The 22106-nt window shown below is 39.0% G+C and overlaps 1 non-coding gene across 1 annotated transcript; it reads left to right on the plus strand.

Annotated features, from left to right (window-relative positions):
• The first annotated feature begins 19470 nt into the window (after window positions 1-19470).
• On the plus strand, window positions 19471-19577 carry LOC119986335. The gene has a single exon (XR_005465232.1). It is a non-coding gene; the product is annotated as a small nucleolar RNA R71 (small nucleolar RNA).
• The last annotated feature ends 2529 nt before the right edge of the window (window positions 19578-22106 follow it).

Here is a 22106-nt window from a genome sequence, read left to right on the forward strand (position 1 = left end):
AAATAAAAGAATTTATAAATTTATAAATAAAACTTAAAAAAGGAAAAGGTGACACCTTTTTAGGGTTTGCGAAAAGAATGGAAAATACAAAAATGGGTTAGTTTCTTAGGGTTTGGAAAGAGAGAAGAGATAGGGTTTAAGGGGTAAAAAGGGTAAAAGAAGAAAAAGAAAAAGATATAAAATGAAGGATTTTCATTGATTGTAGGGGGCGCCGCATGAGGGAAAAATAGAAAGAAAGGTTTTTCGGGAGGGAGAAAGAAAAACAGAGACAAAGAAAAAGAGGGAAAATCGGGGAGGAAAATCGCTGGAGAAGAAGAACCAAAGGAGAAAAATCAGGAAACCAGAGAGGAATCGAGAGAAATCAAGACCAGGAAGTAGGGAGTAGCAGCTGGAGAGAAGAACAAAAGGGGAAGATGGAGATATTGCTCAATTTGTTCATCCTCCTTTGCTGTTTTTGTTTTTGGAAGGTAACCTATACAGACTTACATCATTCTTTGTCTCAATCTCTCTGATTCCATTTTTTGGTGCTATTCCTGCAATTTCTTTGGTCCTATCTCTTTAGCTCTATTTTCCCGAGACATATCTAGTTCTGGTTTTCATGGTTTGAATGCCTATTTGTTCATTATATGGAAACTTGGTTTTGATATTTGATTTCCATGATTCAGATCTTTGTTTGTTCACTATGATAATATCTGGGTTTTGATACATGTGTTTGTATATGTATATATGCTGGGTTTTGTTGCTTGAATATATGTGTTCGTATATGTATATATACCAGCTTTTTGTTCGTTCACTGTGATAATATCTAGGTTTTGATACGTGTGTTTGTATATGTATATACACGCTGGGTTTTGATGTTTGTATATATGTATATGAATATGAATATATGCTGGGTTTTGATCTTTGTATTTATGTGTATGTGTTGGAAATTGGGTTTGACATATGGGCCCCCTATGAGGGCTTGACCCAACGCAACCCATATTAGGTTGGTTATTGAGCAGTTGTCTTGGAGACAACTACTGGTAACTTAAGTCAGTTACAAAGATGTAACTTACGTTGTTGTGTAAGTTACAGAGAAAGAAGTTTTTGTGTAACTCTCTGTCAAAATCTTCCATATACTTTGATCTTGGAGAATCAAAGTTTACAAGCAAATATATAGTGTTCGTACTGAGGAATCATTCTTGGTTTTAGTAATCAAGTTACAAATCGATCCTCATTTATTCATACCAATCAGGAAATCAATAAGTTTTCGATTTCTCCTTCAACGTTCTATAGTATGTATATGTGTATACATGCTGGGTTTTGATGTTTGTATATAGGAGTTCGTATATGTATATATACTGATTTATAAGTGCTTGTATATATGTGTTTCTATGCACGGTTTATATGTGTCTATATATATACAGTGTGTATATGTGTGTGTATATACCGTGGGTTTGTGTGTGTCTATTTAATATGTGTTTATATATGTATATGAGTGTACATGTGTATATTGTATATATGTTTATAGGTGTATGTGAATATTTAAATATGAACTTGGTTTGATATTATATTTGAATACCCATTTGACCATTCTTATGTTTGATTTGTTGGGTTTGAATCGGGCTTGACCCTACTTGGGCCGGAGGGCATACATAGAAGATTTGAACCGGATTTGAACAATGGGTCCCCATGAGCAATGTTTGATTTTTGTACATTATATTTGTGTTATTGTTAAGTTTATTATTTGTGATGTATATCCTTGTAAAATGTAAACCTTTGCAATAGTGTAGTGAAAATGCGTACATAAATGTTTTAGGGTGCTAGAAGCATATAGACATTAGGAAATGATTTTGTGAATGATGATTGCATTAGAATGCATGCTTAGGACTTTAAATTCTCATATTATGTCATGATGCTTAGATGTATGTTAGGCCATGTTTGAATGCCATGGAAATAAATGCAACGCGTTAGTTTTAGGACTAACCCAAGCCGTCTCACCTTAATAAACACACCAAGATTAAATTATGGAACCTTTATGTTTTGTTTAAATACTAAGGAGCCTTCAAGATATTGGGTTTCCATTGACATTCATTCAAAGCATTTGGATTTCGTGGAACCGGAAAGCAAATATGTTTTTAGGGATTAGAAGAATTTATTTAAGGACTCAAATGTGGGTTTAAAGATATTTGACCCATTCAATGAGCCTTAAATGAATTCTTTCTTTTCTCATGAAGAACGTAATTGTAAGTGAGGCTTGAATTGAACCTCTTTCCTTGATTGTGGGCCTTTTTGTTGCATCAACCGAGTTCCCAAAAACCACATTTTTCAGAATATCAAGACCCACTCCAATGTGGAATTTTCCATCAAAACTTATCCAAATACCTTTTTTCCTAACTTATCCTCATCCAAGACCAAGTAAAATATTTTTGGCCAAGTCGGGAATGGCCATAGTGATCCCGTGCATCTTTTTTTTTATCAAAAACCACTTCAAGTGGAATCTTTATTAAACATTTTTGGCTAAGCCGGGAATGGCCATAGTGATCCCGTGCATCTTTTTTTTTTTATCAAAAACCACTTCAAGTGGAATCTTTATTAAACATTTTTGGCCAAGTCGGGAATGGTCATAGTGAACCCGTGCATCTTTTTTTATCAAAAACCACTTCAAGTGGAATCTTTATTAAATATTTTTGGCCAAGTCGGGTATGGCTATGGTGATCCCGTGCACCTTTTTTATTAAAACCCACTTCAAGTGAAATCTTTTATCAAACATTTTTGGTCAATCCGGGAATGGCCACAGTGATCCCGCGCACCTTTTTATCAAAAACCACTCTAAGTGGAATTTTTCATCCATTTCCAACGAAACCCATTAAAATTGGATTTTCAAAATCAAATCTTGGTCTAACATTAATGGAACATTTCCATTCATTTGATAATATGTGATTTTCCAGGCATATGGAAAACTCATTAAAACAATTGGGACATACAATCATTCCTCAAAACAAAGTAGAGCCAAATATTAAAACATTTTTGAAGGTAACCGTTTTCGGGAGTTGTGGGGGCCTAACACCTTCCCCATGCTCAATAGACCCCTTACCGACTTTTCTCGTAGACCAAAATGGATGTCCAATTGCATCCTAAAAATCAATTGGTGGCAACTTTATTGTTTTTCATGCCAGTTGCTTCACCTCCTACTTAGCAGAAAAATGTTTGGAGGGTTTGTTCCGGACTGACTCCCTAGTGAGTCATTGTTTGTACCAAAACTAAATCCTACAAGTTAGTTGACACGTGGCAAGGTAGGACCCACAATGCAAAAAAGGCGGCCAACCTGCTGGTGCCATGTGGCTGAGGCAAGGAGATTTTTATACTAACCTGTGTTCATTTTATAGGTTTTTGATTAGTTTCTGGCCTGAAATCTAGGGATTACTTTCTAAAAATCAGGGCTATCCAAGGTAAGTTGTCCAAGAAGCTACAATTCAGGGAGTCTTGGTCCTAATTGATAGATTCTTTTCAAATGTGGTTTGTTGGATTATTACAGAGATTTTAGCTGAACAACCCAGTTTTCTCTCAAACGTGTTTCCAGCTGAAACACATCTCTAAGTAGCTCAAGTCACGTTTGTCCTAAATCACTCAGAAGTATCCATTTTCACATATTTTTTGTGCAGAAGAAGCTCAAAATGATCGCCATGAGCCATATTGCCATGTTTTTCACCATGAAGCCTGAAGACTCGCGAGGCAGAGGCAGAGGCTTCCACGGCATCAAAGAGATACCATTTCTTCCATAAAGAAGCAACACGACGAGGACACTGTCATTATTCCCACATTCAGGAGAAAGTTGTAGTTACAAGACCCACTAACCCAATCACTCTAGCAAGCAACAAGAAAGTGGTTGTACAACAATTCCCATGACATCCCATGACATACACTTGAAGAAGAACAAAATAAGTGCTCATCTCTTAGCACTATAAAAGAAGAAGAGAAAGAAACAGCAAACTACCCCACGTCAAACACAGACCCAGCGTCTTCAATCCTTTATTTGCTTTCCTAGACATGGCACCGGCCGCTTATCTTTTTTATTTAGCATGGCTCCGCGCCAATTAGTACTTAGATTTACTTTTCCAAAAGCCCCCGTGGCTATGTTTTAGTTTAAGCTTGTAAAGCACACCTACATCCCAGGATGTATCCCTTTTCAATGAAGATCCTGATGTATTCCCGCAATGCGTTATTTTTCATTTCATTCTAATATGAGCTCTTTTCATTCTGGTGATTAGTCTTCTATTTTTCGTACTTTTTTCCAGATTGACACTCCAGGCATTTTAAGTCCTTTTCTCGACAAGGCAAACCTTAAGCCAGCAGCTTGTGTTCCCAAACTAAGCACAATCCGTTTGGTACAGAGGTCAGATTCAGTGCATAATCCTACAAACAATCCTATCAAATCATTTGCGCTAACGGCAAGCCCTGACACACCTACAAATCCAACATCCATATCCACAAAAATTTTGTTTCCAACAGCCATAATTGTGAGGTCTCCTGTCTATAGCAGAAGACGACAAATAGGTTCCAAACCTTGAATGATCACAATTTGACTGACTTAGATTCAAATGACTTAAAACTTGAACCACATGTCCATGATGGTCTAATACCTATTTTAGGACAAGAATCAATTGAAATTAGGTGCATTACATTTAGATTTGGCCATATGCTTACATTCCGTCAAAACTAGGTTTTTGCATGAAACCTAAGTTTTGTGCATATGTGTTCCTTTGTAAACGTGGTGAACCAAATGAACTCCGATTAACATAAAATTTTATATGCACCTTAGTTTCATCATAATGAATATATTTTCACTAGGGATGGTTCAAGAGAAATTTGGCCATATGCACCTTCGCTATATGTGCTCTATTTGTGTACTAAACTTGGTTAGGTCATAACTTTGTCATTTGCGAACCAATTGACTTGAAATTTGGTATGTACAATATTATAATCATCATGATCTTTCATCTGAATTCGTTGAGTGATCAAACCTTATCCAAATTTTATGAAACTTTATATACACATTCTAACATGCCTAAAATGATTTATCATGTATGAATTAGAATTTTCTGGGCTAGTTTGAATTACGGTTAACCTAAGTGCTCTATATGAAACTCTTTAAGCTTATATACAATTGGGGAGTTCTACCTCCTTTTTCTTTGTAGGTTAATCATAATGATGATCATATATCACTCAAGAATCAGTTTTGGAAGTGTTTGAAGTCTGGTTTTCAATAATGTTCTTGGAGCTCTAGGAAACCAAGAAAATCCTAAGTTCATCAACCTTCCACTAAGGGAATTATTGAGGTGATTGGAACAAGCCTTGGAGCTATATATTCTTGAGTATGAAGATGCAAATTCATTTTGTATATTGAACATTCAAACATGGACAATTGATCTTTCAAGGAGTTCCCGATTATGCATAATATGCTTCTTGAAGACTTATCTACATTGATTAATTTGGACTGACTATATGGAGCTTAGCTGAGTTAAGTTGTACCTTCCATGAAGGATTGTAATAGTAAAAATGAAATTACACAATTAATAGAGAGTAGAGAGGAAGAAGAAGAAGTGTGTAATGAATATTCTCATTATCAGTAAAGCGTTGTTGGCTCAATTGCAACTTAAATATGGAATACAAGTACAAACGGTCATCATGGAATGACCATTAAAGAAATAACAAAAAAATAAATTTGAATACAAATAAAGAGACAATGCAAAGTGCACCGTTTCACTTAAGATTGGGTTGGCTCATTGTAAGACCAACCGGCCTAGATGAACACAAAGCCCAAGAGGAGAGAAAGCCCAAGAGATAGAGCTTCGAGAGACTCTGCCACTCTGGAGCTTTGAGAGAGTTTGAACTAAGAAGATGACGTGCGAATGTTACGATCACCCATGTCGAATGAAGTCGACTTCGAACTGTTACGAGTTTTGCGAACCGTGATGGCTATTTGTGGAAAAAAAAAAGAATAATTAATGGAAATAAGAACAAGAGTTAGCTTCATTCGAGAGAAGTTGGATCTCCTATTGCGACCGAAAAAAACAGTCTTTTCTGGATATATTCAACATAACACAGCTTACAACGGGAAGACTTTTAAATAAAGAGGTTGGTTATGCACATGATCATAAGGATGTGGCCAAACCCCCCCATACAGCACAACTCTCCAATTCCTAATACTTAGGAAGGAGTTACACATGATCTAAACACATAAACAATTAACACGTAATACATATAAATGGGACACTAAGTGGGACATCTTCTCCACGATACCTATAAAGCTGGAAACGTGCAAGCATGCACGTATCATTCCCCCATGCCAAGATTGTCCTTGGCCTCAAGGACAAACTTTGGATACTGGGCGTTGATAGAGGTGATACTTTCCCAAGTAGCTTCAGCGGGCGAGCAGCCTTTCCAATGGACAAGGACTTGTTTCCCTGTGGATGTATTGCGACTCTCCAGAATAGCTTGGGGAACAAGTGAATGGGCTTCCTGAGCATCATAGTTGGGGGGAGTAGACTGGACAACTTCATGAGGACCAACCCGTGGCTTAAGAAGTGAGACATGAAACACCGGATGAATCTTACAATCTGAGGGAAGAGCTAGTTTGTAGGCCACTGGACTGACCTTGTGTATGATCTGATATGGCCCAAAAAACCTTGGAGACAATTTCTGGTTGCTGAACTTGGAGATACTAACTTGCCGATAAGGTTGCTTCTTCAAATAAACCCAGTCTCCAATAGAAACTCAACCTCACGATGCTTCCTATCATAAATTTGTTTCATTCGATTCTGACTTGTGTGCAACCTGCGGCGAATGACCAGAAGCATTTGATCCTGAGTCTGAAGTGCCTGATCGACATCCTCATTTGGGGAAGTGCCAGGAACATATGAGAGCAGTGTTGGAGGTGCTCGACCATAGACAACCTCAAAAGGTGTGGTGAGGATAGCACTGTGATAGGAGGTGTTGTAGATGTACTCTACCCAAGGCAGCCAAGTAGTCCATGCCTTCGGATGATCCGAAGTGATGCAACGAAGATACATTTCAAGGGTGCGATTGACCACTTCCGTTTGACCATCTGTTTGAGGGTGGTATGCGGAACTGAAGTTGAAATTAGTACCCTGCATTCTGAAAAGATTAGTCCAAAAGGTACCGGTAAATGTTGGGTCACGATCACAAACAATGCTTTCAGGCATGCCATGCAATTTGAAGATGTTGTCAAAGAATACTTGTGCCACTCGAATAGCCGTGTAGGGATGCGACATTGCCATGAAATGAGCATATTTGGAAAATCGATCGACCACCACAAAGATGACTGTCTTTCCTTGAGATTGCGGCAAGCCATCCACAAAATCCATTGAAATATAAGCCCAAGTCTGAGAAGGAATGGGAAGTGGTTGGAGGAGCCCCGCAGGAGAGAGGGTTTGAGACTTGTAACGTTGGCATACATCACAATTTCGAATAAAATCTCGAACAGTGTTGCGCATACCCTTCCAATAAAAGACTGAGCGGATGCGTTGAAGATTTTTATGAAAACCTTCATGGGTACTTGAGTGGAATTCTTTCACAATATGGGGAATAAGTTCTGAAGTAGGAAGCAGATAAATTCTGTCTTTAAAAAAGAGAACTCCATCCGCATATCTCCATGGCCCAATAGCTTTCCCAGTATTAATGAGTGTGACAAGATGTTGTAGAGCAGGATCTGAAGCCACCGCCTCTCGGATGGGTTTTAACCAATGAGGAACAGGTTGAGAAATAGCATGGAGATTACCATGTTCTTGTCGAGCGAGTGCATCTGCAACTTTGTTATCAGTACCCTTTTTACATTCAATAATGAAATCATACCCGATTAATTTGGAGAGCCAACGGTGCTGTGCATCCGTAGAGATTCATTGGTCCCAGAGATATTTTAAGCTCTTTTGATCGGTCCTGATAATGAAGGGACGACCGAGGAGATATGGTCTCCATTTTTTTATAGCAAGGATGATGGCGAGCATCTCCTTGTCGTATGTAGAAAGATCCAAGTTACGCCCATGTAAAGCCTGGCTAAAGTAAGCAATCGGCCGTTGGTGTTGCTGTAAAACTGCCCCAATTCCCACTTCACAAGCATCACACTCGATAATGAATGGCTGAGAGAAATCAGGAAGACTGAGCACCGGAGCGGTTGTCATGGCAGTTTTGAGATCCATGAAAGCTTGATCTGCTGAAGAAGACCAAAAGAAGTTATCTTTTTTGAGCATATCTGTTAGAGGGCGAGCAAGGCTACCGTAGTTGTGTACGAATTTACAATAGTATCCTGTAAGTCCCAGAAACCCACGGAGAGAAGTGAGTGTCGTGGGCTTTTTCCATTCCAACATGGCCTGGATTTTTTCTTGGTCCATACTGACCCCATCGTTGCTGATAACATGACCCAGATAGAGCACTTGAGTTTGGCCGAATGTGCACTTCTCTCGTTTGACAAATAACTTGTGAGACCGTAAGGTCGTAAGCACCAGTCTCAAGTGATGGATATGGTCTTGCATCGTCCGACTGTAGATCAAAATATCGTCAAAAAAAACCAGTACAAATTGTCTCAAATAAGATTGAAATACCTCATTCATCAAAGCTTGGAAGGTAGAAGGCGCATTAGTAAGACCAAATGGCATTACTAGGAACTCGTAATGCCCATGGTGAGTGCGGAATGCCGTTTTGTGGACATCTTCAGGCCGAACTCTGATTTGATAATATCCCGATCGAAGGTCGAGTTTGGTAAAAAATTGAGAACCATGTAACTCGTCCAACAGCTCATCTATCACCGGAATGGGAAACTTATCCTTCACCGTAATTTTGTTTAAGGCCCGATAATCAACACACATTCTCAAGGATCCATCATGCTTCTTTACTAACAAGACTGGTGAAGAATAGGGACTAGTGCTGGGATGAATGGCGCCGGATGCCAACAACTCCTTGATCATCTTCTCAATCTCCGTTTTTTGGAAATGAGGGTAGCGATAGGGCCGAACACTCACTGGTGGACTGTTTGGTGTCAATGGTATACTGTGGTCATGAACCCGTGCCGGCGGAAGAGTTGTGGGTATCTCAAAAATATCGGTAAACACCTCCAATAAAGTGAGAATTTCCAAAGAAATATTTGTGGTTGGATCTGACGGCAACACTGGTGTCAAAGCCTGGAGTTGTATGACCAAGCCTTCCTTGCGCCTGCGAGTCTCTCGATAGAACTCTATTGCATTCACAGTTTTATGAGTAGGAGTTGATAATCCATTTAAGCATACCTTGGTATTCCCAACTGCAAACTGCATCTGGAGTTTAGAAAAATCCCATAGAATTGGACCTAGGGTCTGAAGCCATTGTGCACCCAATACCACCTCATATCCCTCTAATGGTAAGAGAAAAAAATCCACAGTTAATGGTACTCCTTGGAGAGAGATTGAAACTCCTTTGCATTGACCTGCGCATGATACCCGTTCACCATTGGCAACCTGAACTTCCAAGCCGTCACTTAAAATTGGTTGTAACCCCATCCGTGCAGCTAGCTCTACCTTCAAAAAATTGTGCGTGCTTCCAGAGTCTACAAGGACGATGACAGAATGGTTTAGAATCTTACCCATCACTCGCATAGTTTGAGAGGCATGCATGCCCGACATAGCATGTAACGAGATGGCAGGTGAGTCCTCTAGGCATTCAATAGTTTGGCCCTTTTGTTCCACTTCTTCTTCAGGCCAAGAAGCTTCCATAGAAAATAACTTTTTGCATATTTGACCGTGACGGGGACCAAATTTGTCGTCACAGTGAAAACACAATCCCTTTTGTCGGCGCTCCTCAATCTCAGATGGTGTGAACTTTCGGACATGTGCTGGAGCGATAGGATTGTGGGCCAAACTTTCCATCCCAAAGGGTTGAATGTGGGTGGTGTTTGGTGACCTCCTGGTGGTAGCTATAACCCGTGCCTCATAGAGCCTAGCAAGACCCACTGCAGCAGATAGAAAGGCGGGTTGGGATGCCTGAACTTCCACCCGAATTGACTCCTTAAGCCCACTAGTAAAACATCCAATTTGCTGTGCCACAGAAAGAGTTCCTGCACGGGTAAGAAGCCTTTCGAACTGAGTTTGATAGTCACGTACACTCCCTCGCTGTTGCAACTTCATGAGATCGCCAAAGAAATCTTCGAATTGAGTTGGACCAAACCGTACATGAAGACCCGATGTGAGTGCTTCCCATGTACAGAGTTGTCGGTCCTCCTTGGCAATCTGGTACCATAACTGAGCGTCACCATCCAAATGATAAGCGGCGAGGGCCACTTGTTCGATGGCTACAATATTTTGAAACTCAAAAAATTGTTCCGCCCGACATATCCAGCTGGTGGGATCATCCTTCCCGTCATAACGAGGAAATTCTAGTTTAGTGAGTCGCGGCATAAGAGAACGATTGCCGGATTGCTATCCAGTAGAATGTTGACTATTGGAATGCCCAGCAGATGATTCACCACGGTCAGGTGGCTTAAACCCATCAAGGCGGGAACTCAAAGCAGCGAACATCTCCTGGAGTTCATGGCGACTTCGCTCCTGGGCAGAGGAGAGATTGGCAATTTCCACCTCCAGACGTTTGATCCGATCTGCGTCCGTTGCTGCCTCTGATACCACTTTGTTACGATCACCCATGTCGAATGAAGTCGACTTCGAACTGTTACGAGTTTTGCGAACCGTGATGGCTATTTGTGGAAAAAAAAAAGAATAATTAATGGAAATAAGAACAAGAGTTAGCTTCATTCGAGAGAAGCTGGATCTCCTATTGCGACCGAAAAAAACAGTCTTTTCTGGATATATTCAACATAACACAGCTTACAAAGGGAAGACTCTTAAATAAAGAGGTTGGTTATGCACACGATCATAAGGATGTGGCCAAACCCCCCCATACAGCACAACTCTCCAATTCCTAATACTTAGGAAGGAGTTACACATGATCTAAACACATAAACAATTAACACGTAATACATATAAATGGGACACTAAGTGGGACATCTTCTCCACGATACCTATAAAGCTGGAAACGTGCAAGCATGCACGTATCAGCGAACATGCACGAGAAGGAGTTCAACTTGCCAACAAGAATCTGTAATCGGAGTGTCGAACCTGGTTTGGTGAGAAAGTCAGCAGGTTGATCTTGAGATTTGAGGTAAGTCAATCGAATCAAACCATCTCTTATTTTGTCTATGGTAAAATGTAGATCCAGCTTAATATGTTTAGTCCGTTCATGGAACACAAGGTTTTAGCTATTGTAGTACAGTGATCCCAAGCACTTTTTCAACTAAGCCGGGAATGATTACAGTGATCCTGAGCACCTTTCCTCATTCTTGTTGCTCGAAACTCGACTAACTACCCCTTTGTCTGCCTTTTATTTCATTAAAGACATACAAAGGGGGCAGATGTAGTAACCGATTTTCGTCCGACCAAAAATAATAATAAAAGAAAAAATAAAAATATGAAATCCAAATCATTTTCTTTGCTTAAAAGCCCGTGAACCCACGAATTCAGAATTTAAAGCCCAGTACCAAAATGAACCCAAATTTTAGTCCAATGATCCACCAATAAATAAAAACTCTAGAAAATATCTAGAGGATAAAAAAATTAGACTAATAAGAGAGAATGATGTGCGGTGTGGATCAAATATAGGAAAAGACAAAAATTATAAGTTTTGGTTTCAAGGGTAAAAAAAAAAAGAAAAAAAAAAAGAAGGCAAACAAAAAAATAAATAAATAAAAGAGGTGTGGTGTGTGGCGTGTAAAAAGGAGAATTGGTGTAAGGGTTTTGGCAGAAAGAAAAGTAGGAGACAGCGTGTGAGGGAGAAAAAAACGTGGGAGAGAGGTTTTTGGCAGGAGGAAAAAAGGGATTAAAGGGGCTGGGGACAACCAGAAGGAAAAGGAGAGAATAGCCGAGGGAGAGGGAAAAAGGGCAGAAGAAAGGAAAGAAAGACAAGAAAAAAGAGAAAGGTCGTAGGGAGAAGAGAAGAAAACCAGAGAGGAAACAAAGACAAGAAAAAAGAGGGAAGTCGCCCAGAAGGGGAAGAAGAAGGCCATTGCACAACAAGGAACCGGAGGTAATATTTTGTTCATCTGAATCTGATTTCGTTTTGGTTTTGTTATCTTGGAATCTTGTCTTGCATATGATGGCTGCCATGTCTGAGATGATGATAGTTTACATATCCTTCTATCATTTGATTTTGATATCTAATCTGGTAGTTTACTCAGCCCTGGTTTGAATCCCTGTTTGTCTACTCTGTTGATACTGGTTTTCGATATCAAATCAGAATAGGTATTTTTGATCTCTGTGTTAATCCGACTTTGATGCATTGGTATATCCACTATGATTGATGCTCGATTTCTGGTTCATTTGTCTACGAATAATCAAGAATGTGAACTGCCATATTAAATGTGTATATGCGTGTATCTATATATTATGTCTGTGTGTGTGTATATTATAGACCGTGTGTGTGCGTGTATATGTGCTACGTTTACATACATATATATTGTGTCTGAGTATATATATATATATATATATATAGCGTGTCTGGGTGTGTATGTATATGTTGCGTGTGTGCGTATTGATTTGTTTGTGTATAAATGAATATATCTATATATATATATATATATATATATATATCTACGGTTTGTATGAGTGTATATAACATGGTTAGGGGTACACATGTGTTTATGTATATTTGTATGCATGGTTTGACCGTATATGGGATTATGGAAAATATGTTTGTGTATATATATACTTGATGCGAATTTGATTCCTTGATATTATATTTGGATACCCATTTGACCCCGTTCTCTTGTTTGATTTTGGACATGGACCGGAGTGGACACTATTTGAGCCGGAGGGCATACATAGAAGATGTGGGCCGGATTGGAACAATGGATCTCACTGGTGATATTGGATTCTTGTACATTTTATTAATTGTCATGTATAATTGTAAAGATGTAAAACTTGTACTAAGGTAGTGAAAAATAGTGGATGTAAAATAGAAAATACATACATGATATTGTAGAGTGTTCGAAGCATATAGACATTAGGAAATGATTTTGTGAATGATGATTGCATTAGAATGCATGCTTAGAACTTTGATTTCTCACATTATGTCATGCCTTAGACGTATGCTGGGATTGTTTGAATGCCATGAAAATAAATGCAACGTGTTAGTCATTAGAATTAATCCAAGCCGTCTCACCTTAATAAACACACCAAGATTAATTTATGGAACCTTTATGTTATGTTTAAATACCAAGGAGCCTTCAAGATATTGGGGTTCCATTGGCATTCATTCAAAACATTTGGATTTCGTGGACCCAGAAAGCAAATATGTTTTTAGGGATTAGGAGAATTTATTTAAGGACTCAAAGGTGGGTTTAAAGATATTTGACCCATTCAATGAGCCTTCAATGGATTCTTTCTTTTCTCATGAAGAACATAACTGTGAGTAAGGCTTGAATTGAACCTTATTCCTTGATTGTGGGCCCTTTTGGTACATCAACCAAGTCCTCAAGAGTCCCTTTTTTTCAAATATCCAAACCCACTCCAAGTGGTGTTTTACCCAATCTTTGGCCAAGCCGGGAATAGCCCCAATGATCATGTGCACACCCCCTTTCCAAATATCCAAACCCACTCCAAGTGGTGTTTCACCCAATCTTTGGTCAAGCCGGGAATGGCCCCAATTATCCCGTGCACACCCTTTTTCCAAATATCCAAACCCACTCCAAGTGGTGTTTTACCCAATCTTTGGCCAAGCCGGGAATGACCCCAATGATCCCGTGTACACCCTTTTTTCAGATATCCAAACCTACTCCAAGTGGTATTTTACCCAATCTTTGGCCAAGCCGGGAATGGCCCCAATGATCCCGCGCACACCCTTTTTTTCCAAATATCCAAACCCACTCCAAGTGGTGTTTTATCCAATCTTTGGTCAAGCCGGGAATGGCCGCAGTGATCCCGTGCACCTTGTTCTCCAAACCACTCCAAGTGGATTTTTCATCACATTCCAATAAAACCCATCAAAATGAGATTTTCAAAAACAAATTAGAGCCAAATAGGAAAACATTCAAAGGTAACCAATTTCGGGAGTTGTGGGGTGCCTAACACCTTCCCCATGCTCAATAGACCCCCTTGCCCATTTTTCTCGTAGATTAGAACGGATGTCCAATTGCATCCTAAAAATCAATTGGTGGCGATTTCATTTTTTTTCATGCTGGTTGCTTCAGCTATATAGATAGCACTACAACAAAATAGCCCTTTAGATGCGGTCAAAACAGCAGCAAAAGGAACAAAACACCACGGGACAAAGTTTTACCTGCGGTACATAAACCGCGGGGAGAGTAGGCATCACAAAGAAAATACCTGCAGTTTATATGACCGCAAGTGATGTAATAATTCTCGCAAGTGCACAAGAGTCTACGAATAGTACAATGTATGCAAGTACGAGGTCGATCCCACGGAGACTAGTTAATCTAATTTATGTACCTAACGTGATGAATGATTGAGATTTGGGGAAAAAGGAAGAGTGATTGATGTAATAAAATAAAATAAAAACAAAGAAATAAAATTCAGATTTTGTGATACCAATATGAGAAGAACACTAGGGCAATGATTTCACCTAGTAATCCTATCACAAGCATTCAATTAACAAACACACAATTATGGTTCCGATTCAAGGGTTGATTCTTTCTTAAATATGTTGGTTCGTTCGTTCGCGGTGCCAACAAATATTATTAACAATGGATTAATCCTGTTCGGTTCGCAGTTTTTAACCCAAGGCTAACAACTCATTACGATCTAAAGAACTATAACAACCAATCAATCCCCTAAACCTTGTTCATGGCAGTCGACAATTGATTTCCTTAATTTCAGTTCCACTAAAACACGTGAATTCGGTTCGTTCCTTAGTCCTAGCTAGATGAATCTAATTGAGCATTCAATTGGTGATCAAGCAATCAAACAAACAATAGACTATAAGCATGGTAATTAAAAACATGAATCCTTGAACCAAAATTATGCATCCATTAAATTGAAATACTTGCAATATTCATACTAGGCTACATCAAGCCCTAGCAAAGAGGTTTAGTTACAACTCATCTTCAAAGTATCAAAAAGAAATTTAAGAAGAGAAATCATGGAAAAGAAATCTAAGAAGAGAAATCATGGAAAAGAGTTGAAGAAAATCCCCTTGATTTGTTGGAGTTGTTGTTGGGTAGGAAACCTTCAGATCCTTGAATCCCTATGAAAGCTTGGTGAGAAGGAGCTTTGTAGCCTCAAAACCCAGGAAAAGAGTTCAGAGTTTCCTCAACTCGGCCGCCCTCTTTTATATCCTTAAAAGTCCCAGAAAAACCTAATTTTGGTGTATTTCGGGAAGCTGCTACGTCAACCTCCGCTCGAGCGGTGATGGCTGCTCGAGCGGTCAAAGATGTAGCTTCTGTGGCAGCAGCTACCTTCAGCTCCGCTCGATCTCTGTGGGGCGCTTGAGCGGAATACTAGGCCGCTTGAGCGGTCATTTGTGCTCGAGCGGCCATTAGTGCTCCAGTGGTCCTATATATGATTCCAATTGCAATTTACTCCTCTCTTTGACCCGTATCTTTGCTCCAACTCCTCCTACCATAAAAATACAAGGAACATGAATAATATCAATCTAATTCCATAAAGAATTACCGAGAACATAATGCACTTAAGCACAAAAATGTGGTAAAATATATGTACATCAAATACCCCCACACTTAGCTTTTGCTCGTCCTCGAGTAAAACAAAATTAAAATAAAAAAAACTAACTCACTTTCGCAGGAATCGCGGTGGCACTCAGCATGTGACACAAGCCTTTAAACCCCTAGGTGTCCCTAGTGGACGAGTTATAGTCTCGTGAGGGTTTACCAGAACGGTACCCACAAACATTTAAAATAGTCCTTCCAATCTCGCTCAAGCACCAAAAATGTCTTATAAACTGGCCATTAGCTAAAGAATATCACAAAGAATCATGCTCAAATATATATGTATAGAATTAGGCCAACATCAACACAACATATCTCAATTGAAATAGTGCACATTCAAACTCAATTTCAACTTCTCACCAGGAATACTCTCAAGATTCACTCAATTTAGTGGGAGTAAAGTGTTTGCACTCAATTAATCTCATGAAAATAGTCCTACCATATGCTTGCTTGTCCACCCATTCTACACTATTAAAAACATGTAACTTCATGAATCAAGAGGTCTTTATTCAAGGTTGTAATGGGGTCAAAGGTGAAGGTAAAGAGAAAAAGTGGTATAGGAAATCACAAAATTTCTAAAGAACTAGTAAAGCACACAAAAATTAGGGCATATCTCATCTTGTCGGCCCAATCTTCATTCTCAATATTCAATACTCCACCAATTTTTCAGAACTTCAAGATTTCTTGAATTATGCACATAAACTTCCTTTTTTTTTTCTTTTTCTTTTTTTTTTCTTTTTCGACTCATTAATACACATGTGTTCCACATCACATTTATTCTCAACCACATAACATCCCAAAACAAATAAGAACTCCCCCACACTTAATTCTTTTCATTATCAAACTCAACATACTTGAACACCATCAACACTTGAAAAATCTCATGGTATGCTCTACTAATCCCTTAGAATTAGGTAAGTAATTGTTTTTCGGGTTAAAGGGTAAGTAGATAAGTTTCATGAATAAAAAGGCTTATTTAGGCTCAAAGGGCTTTCTAGTGAATAAATACATTAGGGTATAGGCAATTTGGCTATAATGGTATCATCCTAATGCCTCAATCATATTCATGTTATCACATGTATCAATATAGTCTCAAAAAGGTTTAAAGCAAGTTCTAGAGAAACATGTAATCATGAGAGCACACAAGAAAGAAATTGGATTGATATGCATAATGTATCAATCATATAGGCACAAAACTCACAAGGGTAATTATGCAAGTCTACATCAAGTCCAAATATGCTTCTTTCTCAATCAACATATCATGTTAACATCGGCCCATGAAAATTGTAATTCAAGCTCAATTCTCATGAAAATTCTATTTACTAACAAACTAATTTTAGACCTAAACAATTTATGTCTCATCATCGCATTGGAAGGAACTAAATAAATTTGTTCAAAATTTTTTTTTTCAAATTTTTTTTCAAAACAAGCTATTCTCACCCCCACACTTGAATTATGCAATGTCCTCAGTGCATGGAATAATGTGAAAAATAACACGAAGAAAAAGTAATGAGTTAGAGTGATACAACCTGACTGCGAAAACATTCGGGAAGTAATTCCCGCGTAGAATTCTGCACTGCACAGCTGTTGTAAAATCATCAATTTCTCCTTCATATGAGCTCGGATTCACGAACCGTAAAATTCTGCAGAAACTAGACGTCCGTATCTTTCTGTACATATATGGCTTGCATTCTGGTTCATCCTGAGTTGTCCCAGAAAATTGTTTCAATCCAGCGCTTTGGCACAACTTTTTCTTTCTGCAATTGATGCACAAATAGCAATTCAATTCAATGTGGGATGAGTGCTCTTCTATAATGAACTAAAATAATCTACAATAAAAAGGAACGAATTTACCGGGTGGGTTGCCTCCCACCAAGCGCTTTATTTAACGTCTAGGCAAGACGTAACTCTTCAAATAGTTAAATTAGTGAACTTGGAAGCCCACTTTCAATTCATTGGGTTGTAGCAATCGTCTTCCTCTAGCCATGCCCACATCAACACCTGATGCATAACTTCCGTCCTTCATAGTTGCATGAGCAATTGCATCCTCAAGAAGATCAGAATATCCCTTTTCTCTTTTACCGAAAACCACTTGTTGGAGGATATTAGCTTGCTGTGCTTTCACAATAGAGGGAAACAACTTGTTAGTGGATAAAGGAATGGACTCAAAGACGGGAGTATGCTTACCTCTCTCGTATGGCATGACTCTAGGTAGATTCACAGACTCAACCTTAGTTGGATGTCCTTCTTTCTCCACAATGTAATCTTTAATGGTGAGCACTTTCTCCATTGATTTCTCACCTTGTGCTGCCATGAGCTTGAAGGTCACTGTCTCCTCGTTATTAGTCATTGTCAGGGTGCCTTCATACACATCAATTGTCATCCTTGCAGTCTTCATGAATGGTCGTCCCAAAATCAGTGGAAACTCTTCTCCATGACCTTGGCAATCTTGCATATCAAGCACTAGAAAGTCAGCTGGAAAAATCAGTCCATGTACCTTAACCAAAACATCTTCTAGTACTCCCTTAGAATATCGAATAGATCGATCAGCCAATTGTATGCCCACAGAGGTCTTTTTGAGCGCACCTACATTCAAAGATTCAAAGACAGAAAGAGACATTAGATTAGTTGATGCACCCAAATCCAATAAAGCATGTTCAAAGTTTTTATTGGCTATGCAACAAGGTATAGTGAAACTCCCTGGATCCTTAAGCTTTGGCGGCAACTTCTTTTGTGATATGGCACTACACTCTTCAGTCAGTTGAACCACCTTATTCTCATCCAATTTCTTCTCTTCTTGCACAACAGAAGGTTCCACATCCGTCTTTGGGGTTGTCTTTTGCACTGATGAGGCTTCTTCTTTATTTCTCCTAAGACGCCCTGGAAACGGAATTGGGGGAACATAAGGTCTCACAGGTGGAGCAGGTTTATCGGGGTCAGGCAACCCATACATGATTGCACGACGCGACTGTTGAAACGGCTGCTCTTGTGCTTGAACTTTCTGCTCTTCCAATTTTGTAGCAACTCGGCTTTGTTGCTCATCACAAAGTGTGATAGCCATGGCATGCTCCCTATTGTTCGGATTGATCTCAGTTTGGCTTGGAAACTTTCCAGCCTCCCTTTGACTCAATGCTTCAGCGATTTGACCCACTTGTGCCTCCAGTTTCTGATGGTTAATTGCCAACTGCCGCACCATGTCCTCCAATGTAGTGGTAGGTGGATTGGCTTGGTTTTGGGTATTCTTCCAAGAAAAGTTTGGATGTGCCCGAAAACCTGGATTATAGGAGTTAGAGTAGGGATCAAACCTTGGATTCCGATTGTAGGAGTTCATCATATTTGCTTGCTCTTGCACAAACTCTGGGAAATCCACTCCTTGAGGGCATGTAATGGTGGCATGGCCAGGAACATGACATATGGCACATAGCTCTTGTTGAATTGTACGTCCATTCATCGCTAGAAGCATGTCCAATTTACTAGCAATGGCGTCAACCTGCAATCTCGGTGCAAAAGTGTCAGAATTATTAAGTTCATAAACACCAGCTCGCTTACCTCTGACTTCCGAATGTTGCGTCTCAATAGCTAGTCTCTCAAATAAATTTTGACATTCTGTTGGGGTCATATTCCTAATCGATCCCCCTGCATAATTATTAACTGCAGCTTTGCTATAAACTGTCAGTGCCTTATAAAAGATGCGCATCAACACTAATAAAGGCAAGGCATGATGGGGACACTGAGTTAACAAGTTATTAAACCTCTCCCACGCCTCAGAAAACGACTCATCAAGTTGTTGTTCAAATTGCATGATCTTATCCCTAAGAGCATCAGTTTTCTGAGTTGAGAAAAATTTTTCTAAAAATTTATTTTGTACCTCCGTCCATGTCGCCAGTGAACCCGGCCTCAAACCATTAAGCCATGTCCTTGCTTTGTCCTTCATAGTGTAAGGGAAGATCTTCAACCTCAAGTGCTCCTCAGCAACTCCTGTAGACAAAGACATGCTAGAAACCATATTAAAAATTTCACGAATGTGACTAAGTGGATCTTCTGAACTTAGACCATGAAAAGAAGGCATCATGTTAAAGTGTATGGTCTTAAGCTCGTAGTTCCTAGCTGCCGTCGGAAGTACGATGCAAGACGGGGATTCTGGAATAGTGGGGATGTCAAGATCACCCATCGTTTCAGCTGGAACTATTGCTGCCATCTTCTTGTCTTCGGTTGAGGATTCTTCGTTACTTTCACCTTGATTCTTATTCCTCAACAAACTTTCAATGTCGTCTATGTAAGGTTGAAGCTCTCCTTTCAAAGAGCGTCTACCTTGCATAAACCTAAAAAAATAAAATAAAAAAAATTAAGTACACAATTAAACTAAACTAGTCCCCGGCAACGGCGCCAAAAACTTGATGTAATAATTCTCGCAAGTGCACAAGAGTCTACGAATAGTACAATGTATGCAAGTACGAGGTCGATCCCACGGAGACTAGTTAATCTAATTTATGTACCTAACGTGATGAATGATTGAGATTTGGGGAAAAAGGAAGAGTGATTGATGTAATAAAATAAAATAAAAACAAAGAAATAAAATTCAGATTTTGTGATACCAATATGAGAAGAACACTAGGGCAATGATTTCACCTAGTAATCCTATCACAAGCATTCAATTAACAAACACACAATTATGGTTCCGATTCAAGGGTTGATTCTTTCTTAAATATGTTGGTTCGTTCGTTCGCGGTGCCAACAAATATTATTAACAATGGATTAATCCTGTTCGGTTCGCAGTTTTTAACCCAAGGCTAACAACTCATTACGATCTAAAGAACTATAACAACCAATCAATCCCCTAAACCTTGTTCATGGCAGTCGACAATTGATTTCCTTAATTTCAGTTCCACTAAAACACGTGAATTCGGTTCGTTCCTTAGTCCTAGCTAGATGAATCTAATTGAGCATTCAATTGGTGATCAAGCAATCAAACAAACAATAGACTATAAGCATGGTAATTAAAAACATGAATCCTTGAACCAAAATTATGCATCCATTAAATTGAAATACTTGCAATATTCATACTAGGCTACATCAAGCCCTAGCAAAGAGGTTTAGTTACAACTCATCTTCAAAGTATCAAAAAGAAATTTAAGAAGAGAAATCATGGAAAAGAAATCTAAGAAGAGAAATCATGGAAAAGAGTTGAAGAAAATCCCCTTGATTTGTTGGAGTTGTTGTTGGGTAGGAAACCTTCAGATCCTTGAATCCCTATGAAAGCTTGGTGAGAAGGAGCTTTGTAGCCTCAAAACCCAGGAAAAGAGTTCAGAGTTTCCTCAACTCGGCCGCCCTCTTTTATATCCTTAAAAGTCCCAGAAAAACCTAATTTTGGTGTATTTCGGGAAGCTGCTACGTCAACCTCCGCTCGAGCGGTGATGGCTGCTCGAGCGGTCAAAGATGTAGCTTCTGTGGCAGCAGCTACCTTCAGCTCCGCTCGATCTCTGTGGGGCGCTTGAGCGGAATACTAGGCCGCTTGAGCGGTCATTTGTGCTCGAGCGGCCATTAGTGCTCCAGTGGTCCTATATATGATTCCAATTGCAATTTACTCCTCTCTTTGACCCGTATCTTTGCTCCAACTCCTCCTACCATAAAAATACAAGGAACATGAATAATATCAATCTAATTCCATAAAGAATTACCGAGAACATAATGCACTTAAGCACAAAAATGTGGTAAAATATATGTACATCAGCAAGTAAATGAAAAAACGAGCGTGGGACTAGATGCTCAAATACTCGCGATTTGCAAACGAGGCTATAAACATAAATTCCATGGTTACATGTGCCCTTAGATGCACGTTTAGATTCAATAATGCGCGGGTATAATATCAATTTAATCGCAGGTGTAAGTTGTGTCATTTTTAGTTGTCACTTTTCTAACCGCAGAAAATGAGTTTTGCAACTGCAGGTGGATATTTAAATAATAATTATTTTTATTTTTGTTTAATTTTAGTCTAGCAAAACCAATTCTAATATTAAAGAAATTTTAGAAATAAAAAAAAAATTGTTGACATTGGATCTTAAATCATATTCATATTATGTATATTACTTTAATCAAAAAGACATGGTGCATATCCTGTTTTTGCCATAACAAGTCTGGTCATTTAATTAGAATCCTAAAATACTGATAAGTTCAACATCTCAACAATATTTGAGTTCTAGATAGATAAACAAAAGATAATAGGGACCAGTACGTGGAGACAGCTTCATGCACGTACGTAACAAGATGGACCTGCAATATAAATTACATACAGATGAGTTTTAATACAATGACAATAAAAATCATGTTCACTAACCCATAAATTCAATGA

The sequence above is a fragment of the Tripterygium wilfordii genome, chromosome 19 (genome assembly GCF_013401445.1).
Source record: "Tripterygium wilfordii isolate XIE 37 chromosome 19, ASM1340144v1, whole genome shotgun sequence".
Classification (NCBI taxonomy): Eukaryota; Viridiplantae; Streptophyta; class Magnoliopsida; order Celastrales; family Celastraceae; genus Tripterygium; species Tripterygium wilfordii.